This window comes from Patiria miniata, unplaced genomic scaffold (genome assembly GCF_015706575.1).
Source record: "Patiria miniata isolate m_02_andy unplaced genomic scaffold, ASM1570657v1 HiC_scaffold_20, whole genome shotgun sequence".
Classification (NCBI taxonomy): Eukaryota; Metazoa; Echinodermata; class Asteroidea; order Valvatida; family Asterinidae; genus Patiria; species Patiria miniata.
Window position 1 is genome coordinate 10,742,485 of NW_024037059.1, and position 10,482 is coordinate 10,752,966.

General features: G+C 42.2%; 1 long non-coding RNA gene and 1 pseudogene across 1 annotated transcript; one reads left to right on the forward strand and one right to left on the reverse strand.

Moving 5' to 3' along the window:
* Window positions 1–1,726: 1,726 nt before the first annotated feature.
* On the reverse strand, window positions 1,727–6,605 carry LOC119727158. The gene is made up of 4 exons (XR_005270907.1): window positions 4,689–6,605; window positions 4,202–4,372; window positions 3,379–3,556; window positions 1,727–2,196 (listed from the first exon to the last, which is right to left on the reverse strand). It is a non-coding gene; the product is annotated as an uncharacterized LOC119727158 (long non-coding RNA).
* A 1,330-nt stretch (window positions 6,606–7,935) lies between these two features.
* Window positions 7,936–8,859, forward strand: LOC119727403 (annotated as a pseudogene).
* Window positions 8,860–10,482: the final 1,623 nt, after the last annotated feature.

The following is a 10,482-nucleotide window of genomic DNA, read 5'->3' on the forward strand; positions in this document are numbered from 1 at the left end:
AGAAAATCATTTGTTAACAATACGTCCCTGGCCAAACATTAACAAACCGAATTGAAAAAAAAAATTAAAGTGGTTGACATGTTAAGGTTACATGTATGCTTATATGATTATACACCTTTTGTCGCTTGATAACCTTTGAGCAAGTTTCATCAAATTAAAAAGGTGCATTTTAAATGAGTCTTTTTTTAAAATTGGAGTTTACGTAGAAGTCTATGGGGAATGCTGCCATAGAGGATGCTATACATGCCATTTTACCACGTTTACAGGCCTATATTTAAAAAAACTGACCTTTTTAATTTGATGAAATTTGCTTAAAAATTTGCTAGAGCCTAGAAGTATAACAGTAGTGTTCCTGAATCAGTGCCACTCCTTAAAACATAAAATGTCCTATACATATCATTGGACTGAACACCTATGTGCTTGAAGCCACCAAGTTTGGCCGTGTCAAAGTCGAAGTGTCAGAGTATTCAAATAAAGAATATAGAAAAATAAATCAGAAGTCTCTTGTGCTTCTCTGTAAGAAAGAATAGCCAGCTATTTGCCCCTGGAAAGCCGGGGCAGGGAAAGGGCGCAAATCCAAGCCGAGAGTACTTTAACGGTTTCAGAGGGGTGATCGGAGTCGGCCCGGGAGAAGGCACCAGAGCAGGCCTGGCCTGACAGTGGGTCTTTTCCGACGTTTTGACGGCCCGCGCAGTTCGCCCCAAAAAGGCGACATTTCTACGGATTGGGTCGAGTCCAAGAACGGGCACCGAGGTCCCAGTCGTGGGCAAATCGCGCCGCTGGCCCTACGTGACCAACAGAGCCCCAAACAGAGGCAATCGCCATGGTGTGCCTATATATAAGGGGGAGGTGGTACCCCCAGTGTCCGACCCACGGAGGCACGAGATGGGCGCGGTGCGGTGGGTCGGTCGGTCCGGACTTTTGGAAGAAATTTTTTTTTTCTACACTACCCTATGGCAGAGCCCCAAACAGAGGCAATGGTGTGCCTATATATAAGGGTGTGAGTTCGCTTCATGTGGTTCTCCTCTCATGTGCAGAACCCATTTTCTTCTGACAACTACATACAACTGTACTATTGTGAGGAAAATTCTTCAGCATCCAGTTGATGAAGGGCAGGCCATCCGCAGTTTTGGAGACAAATCGCCCTATCTAAAATATATTCACGTTCAAAATTGAAAGATGTCACTAAATAAACAAAATTTAATCTGAAAACGGATGGCTACAGCACACGCTGTAAAAACCACCTGAAACGTCAACACTGGCCCAAGAAAGGTCAGCAGGCAACAACAAGATTTCACTATCTATTTAGTTTAATTAAAAAACGAATGATGGGATTGAGTGGTTTTGTAATAAGACGCTTCAACTTATCAGACTGACTCGTGGATGGCTATGCCTAGCATTGGACAGGCAAATCACAGATGCCCAATATCACAGGTGCATCAATTTTTATGGTTTAAGTTAATCGGACTACACGCTCAGCGTGCATTTTCTCTTCTAAACTAGAGCCTACAAGGGCATGGTCCCTGAGACTTTTAACTGGACCAAACATGCCGCCTTCAAAAATGAGCTGGACACATTGAGGCAAAAACGAGAGCAATCAGGGCAAGTATAGGGTCAACTTGGAAAAAGTGTTGCAACCTGACGCCACTTTTTTTCTTCATAAATCATCTCAATATGAAGGATATTCATTGCAAAAATGATAAGACATGAATCTGGGACTGAGAAACATTTCCAATTTTGTTAAGAAATACTTACAAAAATTTCTTGACTTTGTATCGCGGAAGTGGCGTCAGGTTGCAAATTGTTTTCCGTCAACTTCTACAACTGGCAGAGTTTGTCAAAGGGATGAATATGATCAGCTTGGTCAGCTTGAGGGGATGAGTCATCAGAGTGAGACATGGATAGTGAAGGGGATGGATTATGGGACCTTTACAGTGGCATGCGTGGTAAAAGTTACTATGCTCAGCGTTGAACGCGTTCCTAAAGAATTCTGGTGAAACGTTCAAGGAGTCGAGTCTATTCAAATAACAATACAATACAATACAATTAGGCATTTATATAGCGCCCTTTAAGGAACACAGCGCTGTACAAGGCAATACATAACAGTGTAGGTTAACTACCTTTATACTAACATCAGTACCGGTACTTCATCCCACGGGTCAGGCACTGTGCGTGCGTAAGTACACAACTTGTTTTCTGTAAAAAAAAAGTGTAATCAAATTATTACTTTGAACAGTATATCTTTGTTTTCTTTGGTTGTTTGCTTGATGTGCTTGTCCCCTGTTTTTCGGTTTTGATGTGTGAACAAGGGTCCCCATTTAGTGGGCCTGTGTGCCTGTTCGGGGTTTCCCTTTGCACCACATGTCATTTCCAATGTATTTGTGCAATGAAGGTAATAAAATCAAATCAAATCAAATCAACTTCAGTACATGTATGGCTATGTGAGTGATGGTGGCCTTGCATGATCAGCTTGGTGGTACATGTACGTACCGCACACTTGGTACATGTATTTGTTTTTGGATTCTGACTTTTATGGAGGAATTGTTCTGGTTTTGAGGAAATGGGACCGAAAGTAACGCGCCGTCTTAGGCGAAATGGCGACTAACAATGGCCAACTTAGAAACGAAAATTTCAATGGAACTGTATCAGATCGGGAATTTCGTCAGACGGCCGACTTAAGTGATATGATGAGTTATACAATGTCGACTTGGCCAGAGTTTACTGTTTCATCAAAATTTTGTCTTTATTTCTTTTCACAGAGAGGCAATTATATTCTTTCTTCTAGTTGCTGCAACCGAACAGCCGAACCGAACTAAAAATAGCCAAACCATGGCCTACCCAACCGAACAGGAGGGGAAGGCTTTAGACTTTCAGTCTTTGGGGACAAAGGTCATAATAATAATAACAGGTTTTATATAGCTCTTTTAACTAAGATCAGAGCGCTTTACATTATTATTGCCCCCGATCATTGGGCCAAGCATACAGCTCAATGCAGCCTGTTAGGCGCAAGGAAGTTAATTCAATCACAGTGACCATCTCTGCCCTCACAAGTACCTATTTACTCCTGGGTGGAGAGAAGCAATGAGTGACAAAGTGCCTTGCCCAAGAGCACACGCACCATAGCCACAGGCTGGACTTGAACCCGCCATCTACAGAATCACCCGCAGACCATGAATTCAGTGCCCCAGACCATGACGCCACGGCACTTCACACAACCTGCACCAAAACTCTTCATTTTTTCTTCTCAACTACAGCCTTCAAGGGCAAAGCCATGAACTTGACAAACTGAGGCAAGAGAAGTCGGGGTAAGTAGTGTCTACTTCCAGAACTGTCTTCCGATTTTTACTTGGTTGGTTTTGGCTAACTAATCTTTTGTACCTTGGATCTCTTCTGGAGTCACGTTGGGGATGGTTGATGATACCTTCAAGGGTTGAAGAGGCTCGCTTTCTTCCTCTGCTTGTGACCTCATATGTACTGCCATTCTTTCTTTCTACTTCTTCGGTTAAGTTAGCCACGGGCTTCCACTGAGGATCTGGGTTATCAGCTGCTCTTGCACCTTGAATATGACCCAAAACCAAACCATAAATTGGGTTATTCATACCTATGGCTTCTACTTCACCAGACAAGAAAGGGGTATTGATTGTTAACTCCTTGCTTTTGGAAACTTGCGGACAGTGCTATCTATCATATGACAGTGCTTATTCTGACCCGTCACTTGCTCAGGCATAACCAAAGCTTGCTGCACTACAACTCCACTACATCCTGTGTCTGTAAGTACCTGTACCCTATTGGAACCTACAAACCCATCAGTCACAGGCATACCTTGAGGTTTAGACTGCTTATACATTGCTGACATGACAGGAAGCATATGTCCACATTGGAGTTTTGCCATACCATTTATACTACAGCAATCTTGCAAATTCTGAGTTTCTATCATACAGGCAGCTTCCTACACTTGGGACAAGAACATTCAACATGTACCTGTTCCAACGGTTGTTGTTTCCTGTCAGGTTTCTTGTCTGTTTTGGCCCTTTCTCTGATTGTTTTATCATTAGCTTCAGCTGACATACCTGCAGTTTTCATGGGCTGACCACTACCCTTACTCCAACAATCTGTGGCATGATGTCTCGGTTTACCGCAAATAAAGCATCGCATGCTCTCCTGATGGTAGCGTGGTTTGGAAGTACTTGACGTATCTTACCTGGCCTCGGTAGGATGACGCTGACTTCCTCCTCCTGATTGTTGGTTTGGCTTGGTCGATGGTGTCCGCCATAGACTCTTCTTGTGTGCCTCTACGTATCGCTGGGCGAGTTCCATCATTTTGTTGATGGTTGTGGGCTTTCGTCCCTTTAGGAAAAGTGACAACTGAGGACTGGAACCATTAACAAATTGCTCTCTTAACAGTAAATCAGTTACATCATGTGTTTTCTGGGTGGAAGAATTCTATCCCATCTGCTATAATAGTTTTTCAGTCTTACTGCAAACTGAAAGGCAGTTTCCCCATTTCAAGGCTTCGCATTACAAAACTTTTCTCTAAATCCTTCTTCTGTTAACCTAAATCGCCTTAGTGGCATAGTTGCCAACTTGATTAATAGGCAGCCTGTATTTACTTCCAGGGAATTACCTTTAAGGAGGGCACTTAAATTAACAGCCAAAGTATTTTCTGGCACCCAAGACTAGTAGCATACCTTTCAAATCTGGCAATATAGGCATCAACGTCATCCTTGTTATCGTCAAACACCGGCAACCTTGGTGTTTTTGGTGTGACTCTTCGTTGGGGTTGAGTACTCTCACTGCCGTCTAGACTATCTGCATCACTAGCAGCTTCCTGTTTAGCAGTTTGCAGTTTCGTCTGTAAGAGAACTTTTGTTTGCAAAATTTCATGTTCATATCTTTAACTCTTGTTGTCTGTAAATTCCATTTCTTGGGCCCGACTGTCACATGCAGCATGTTCACCCACACAGACAAAATCCATCAAATCATTACCTGACAATCCTACCTCCCAGCCTAAGTCTAACCACTGCGCCAGTAAGGACAAGAGTTCAATCCAACACACACAATAACCGCAACTGTAATCGACTTACCGGACTATAATAAGAAACTTTAATGAACAAAGGTGAGAATGCACATTGAGCGATAAACGATAGAATGAAGACAAGCCGGTCAAAGGTCACGAACACAAGAGGGCACAATCATTACTACTGGTGTGACTTCTTTTTTTCTCTTTTGAAACAAGGCAAAGAGCTGAAACAATGAGTCCCTCTTACAGTTAAATATATTAGAAGGAGAACGAAGAATATGGCTTTTTGTTGCTGCGCTCAATTGAAACAAGAAACAAAGCTAAACATATAATATCAAAATGGAATCTAATGCTACATAAAGAAAAAAAAATGGGCCTTCATAGGGGTAGACTGCCCTCCAGCCCTAGGGATTATTCTGCCCCAAATGTGCCACTCCATAGGAAGGCATTATATATCTTGTCCTAAACACTACAAGTGTTCACACAGTCACGGATCAGTGTCAATAATCAGTCAAGTAGTCATCAAGGTATGCGGGTGGTTTGCGTAGGCGGGATGAGCGTCTTGCGGGTGAGCGTGGGCAAGAGGTGCTCATGTCTCCAGGGCTAGTCATTCAGAGGACCGGAACGCAAGAGACTAATGGGATGCATAGATCTTAACTTGTTAATCCCTTCCCATCCCAAGTTACAACAACTGAAAAGGCTTTGGAGTGTCTTTCCTCAACTCATGAAAGAAATGGAGAAAAGTCTGAGCTCAAGTGAAATTGATGAGTTTGAAGAAAAAGCAAAGGCGTGGGTGTCAATGTACTATGAAACATATTGCAGTACTGATATTACCCCCTACATGCACGTGTTAGCTTGCCACGTTCCCGAATGCATGATGTTACATGGTAATATATCACATTTTTGTCAACAGGGCTTGGAAAAAGTCAATGATTTAGTGACAAAGTGGTATCATAGATCCACCAACTTTGGTCCCAAATCCTTGTCTCAGATAATGGTTAAACAGTACGGACTGCATTTGCTGCAGGAAAAGTACATATGTAGAACCAGGTGGCATGTCAAATGTAGCACCTGCCAAAATACTGGACACAACAAGAGAACATGTGATGCTCTCGCTGTGGAAGTGTAAGATGTAAATCCTCCAAACAGGGCTTCCGAGTGAGTGTCCTTACAATTGGTTGCACAATCAATTACAACTAATTGTTTCTGCTTACGATTACGAATTGTCAACATGGAAATATTGAACACACTTTTTGTGAAGTATGTTCCCTAAATATGTTTGAACAATAAAAATCATACTGAATTGTTGTGTGCACTTGCAGTTTTTACAATTTTTGGTATTTGGAGATTTTGGAAATCCTTTTGAACTGAACAGCCCATATACTTACCATCCTCATGTATATAACAATTTCATTTGTTATTTGGAAAGTATGGAAATAAATGTTGTTGGAATTGGAGTTGGAATTACTGTGAAGTTAATGGTCCATCATACAAAATAATAAAGTTCTTTGCAACAGTTTAATGAACGGAAAGATTCCCATATCTGGCCATCAGTAATTTTTCCCTTAAATGACCTATTAGCCATCAGAAAGTGATGTCCTAAAAAAAAATATCAAATTAGCAAATACAAATTTTGAATTTTTACAGAGAAAACACTTAAAAATGTTCAGACCAGGCCCATAGTGTTTGTGCACAGGGTGACAATAGATGGCCAGATATAGGAATCTTTCCCAATGGACAGTATTTGGCCGGTCCGTCCCTCTGTCAACCACCTCCCCCCTCCCCGGAAAGTGCAAGTTTCCAAAACTAGCCCCCGTTTGGCCTTTGGGTGCGCGCGTGCGTGTGTTCTGTCTACATGTTCACGCGTACTCGCCAGATTGTGTGCTGTGTACTGCAGGGCGCGCGTGCTTGAGCTTTTGTCCATTTGCCTATATCAACTTTTCATTATGTCCTTCAAAGGCACAGAAGGCAAAAGAAAAAAAGTATTGGAGTGATTGTAAAAAGAAGTGGAGAGCTGGCTTAAGTGAAGAAAGAAAAAAGCAGATAAATGCACAAAGAAGAGAGAAAGCACGAGAATAAAGACAACTGGTACTTGCCATTCGCCGAAAAATATAAGAAGATAAAAAGAAAGCCGCGTTGGAAAAACAAACGACATTGGAACTGGCAGAAAGGGAAGAGGAAGAATTGCAAAGAATGGTAGAAGAGGAATTAAACTCATCACAAAATAGAAAACCTGCTGCTCAAAGAAAGGCCTACTCCAGAGCGAGGGTATCAATGCCGCTTGATCCAGTGAAGTACGCACAAACAGCAGCAGACTTGATAAATAAGCCATCCCCACGAAAAAGAAAGGCAGTTCAGAAAATACTAAATGCTCGCTCACCTCCTCGAGGCATTGTAGCCATTGACTCACTGGTTTCAGCTTGACTCAAAAAATGACTGACACAACTAAAAGATCAGCACACAGCACGTCAGAGAATGAAGAGAAGGGAATTAGCTGCAACTCTTGCATGCCTGAAAAAATATAAATTGCAGCGGCTAGGATGCAGGTTGTTTGGAGTATCTCCAAAAATAACCAAAAACAACTCCCAAGAGCTGAAGTACAGGAATGGGTCTAAGTTGAACGACAGCACGAAAGACATGGTAATCAGTTACTATGCACAGAACTCCATAGAACTCCCACATCAAAAAACAATAAGCAGAAGAACATTGAAAAAGACCAGAATCCTAGAAACACCAGTGCCCAGTTTAAGAAAGAGTTCCCTGAGCAAGGGTCAGTAAGTCGTCCTTCTACAAGCTACGCCCGAAACACATAAAAACTGTAAGGTCAATTAAATTTTGGGCGTGCCTCTGCGAGTATTGTGAAAATGTGAGCTTAAAGTTGAAGATCATCAATGCCCACTGCACCACACCCCTCAAAACTGTTGATGAAGCTTCAAACATCACCATGTGTGAAAAAAAGCCTGGCTCAAAATATCACCAGAAGGCATGCATTGAAAGGAATTGTAAGGAATGTGGTGTCCAAAAAATGCAAAAAAACCCTAACAAGTCTTGACAAGGAAAAGGAAGTAGAATGGCACAAGTGGATCACTTCAAAGAAGGAAAAGACAACCAAAAAAGGAGAAAAAATTGTGGCAAGAAAAATCAGGGCATTGGAGAAAGGTACATTGGGCAATGTACTCAAAGAGCTACTGAGTTGGAAACACTACATGTATATCTCAACATCTTTTCTGCAAAAAGTGGCAACAACAACAGTTTGCACATATTACATCAAAGAAACTCCCACATGGATACTGTGTTATGGTCTTGGATTTCGCCGAGAACTATACCGGTATGTGCAAAACCCAAGATGAGGTGCAGGCTGAACATTGGACCCAAGAGCAAGTTAGGATTCATCCCGTTATGACATACAATTGCAAACGCCAGTCATGTGTAAAACCAGTCATGTATTCCATCATTTCAGACGATCTCACCCATGACTATCATGCTGTACATGCCTTCCATTCAGCAGCTGTAAAGCACATACAACAGGAAACCGAAGGTGGCATTACCAAAGTAATTCGTTTTTCAGATGCCTGCTCCTCTCAGTATAAATCAAAGGGCCCATTCGGTGATATCTCATATGCAGTAAACGACATCAACATCCCAGTGGAGCACTCATTTTTTGGCTCCTTGGCTCCCACCATGGCAAAGGGCCATCAGATGGCGAAAGTGCAGTCCTGAAAAGAGTGGCCTCTATTGCGGGAGGTGCCCACCGAGCTTCCATTACAAATGCTAAAGAGATGTTCACATTTGCAAAGGATAATTTGTCATGAGATGGCTCTGAAGAACCACATAAGTGTCCTCACTTCAAATGCACTGTTGTCTTCATAGACAGCAGGGACATTGAAAGAGATCATCACAGAGAAGGCACGACAGTGAAAGGGACAAGGAGTATCCACTGCATAAAAACAGTCAAACCTGGGGTTGTAGCAAAGAGGAACCTGTCCTTCTACTGTGAATCATGCATCAAAGGAATAGGCAGATGCAGCAATGCAGACTATGTTGAGGAATGGAAGGATAGGTAGTAGTACAAAAACAGCAGCTACCGGTAGGTGCACACAGTGGCCTCGGGACCGACTCAAGCAAGGCCACAGTCTCGGATCAAGCAGAAGGTATGTAAAATGATCAATCTGATGGGGAAATCGTAAGTTGAATTAAAAAGGCAAGTGGGTCAGTTGGGTGTAAAAAAAGACAACTTCACAAAATCTTAACAACATGCCGGTATTTTCAGAAAACAAAGCCACTATAACTACACAGTATAGTATTAGAGACACCCCCTCCTGTAGCTGCACCCAACTACCAAAGCAAAATGTAGGCGGACATGATCTGTACTGATGTCTCTGTCATGTCTGACTTTAATGTTGACAATGAACTGTCTCCAAAGATGAACACCGTGAGATCTGACAAGCAAATAACAATGATAATCATAAGTATAGATCTCAACAATTTGAAGGTTAATGTGGTAAATTTAGTCTTCACAAGGAATTATTCAATGAGACTCATATGACCTACAGAAATGACAATGGATAATTGTCATAATTCTAGGCTCTATAAACAAGTAAATGTAAGTAATTAGAGGGAAAAGTGTCAATAAAAATGGAAACTTTGTCAGATTCTGTTACACCTCCTGCATCTGTGACATTTTCATATTTTTGTTCTTACACTGCAAATTACAGGTAGCAGATGTCCTTGGTGACCGATACAGCCTATCGTACATGGTGGCGCACAATGGCCAGAGGGCGAAGAAATCTTCTTCATTCACCCAGCGTCGGACATTATCACCAAATTAGAAGAACCAGAACTCCTTGTAGCCGGAACAAGGATTTTCTTTAAATTTGGGCTCGCACAGGCCGAGAGACTTTTCCTAGAACAATAGAAAATGGGAACCCCAGGACAGCTGTAGCATCTCTGTTCAGTTTTGTGTCCCAGTACACACTTTAAACAAACAAAAAATATCAAAGCAAGTGACAGATCTGATCATTTGAAGTGGGAGTGTAGAAGGTAGGTAAACGGAAAAAGACACTGGTGGTCCTGCGAACTAAAGCAGGATCAAATTTGCAGGCAGCTTCAACTTGGAGCACACACAGCTATGGACTGGGGAAAAAGAAAGTTCTACAGGGGTCACTAAGTTAAGGGACAGTGGGTGTTAGGAGGCATGGAGGAAGACTCTAGAGAATGCTTTATCATTGTTGTCCATAAGCAAGATGAGGCAACCCAGGACTGAAAAGCCCCAGGCATGATAATTATCTCAGATTGCTGGAAAGCCTACATGTACACAAGTGTTGCTACAAACACACAACTGGATGCAGCACTCCGAGGTATGAGTAACAACAAGGTGGGGCAGTTCAACAGGCTAGGAGATATTTCACCAAGGATGGCTGGAAAGCTGTTTTGTCTGTCATGTTTAAAGTAGCAACAATGGG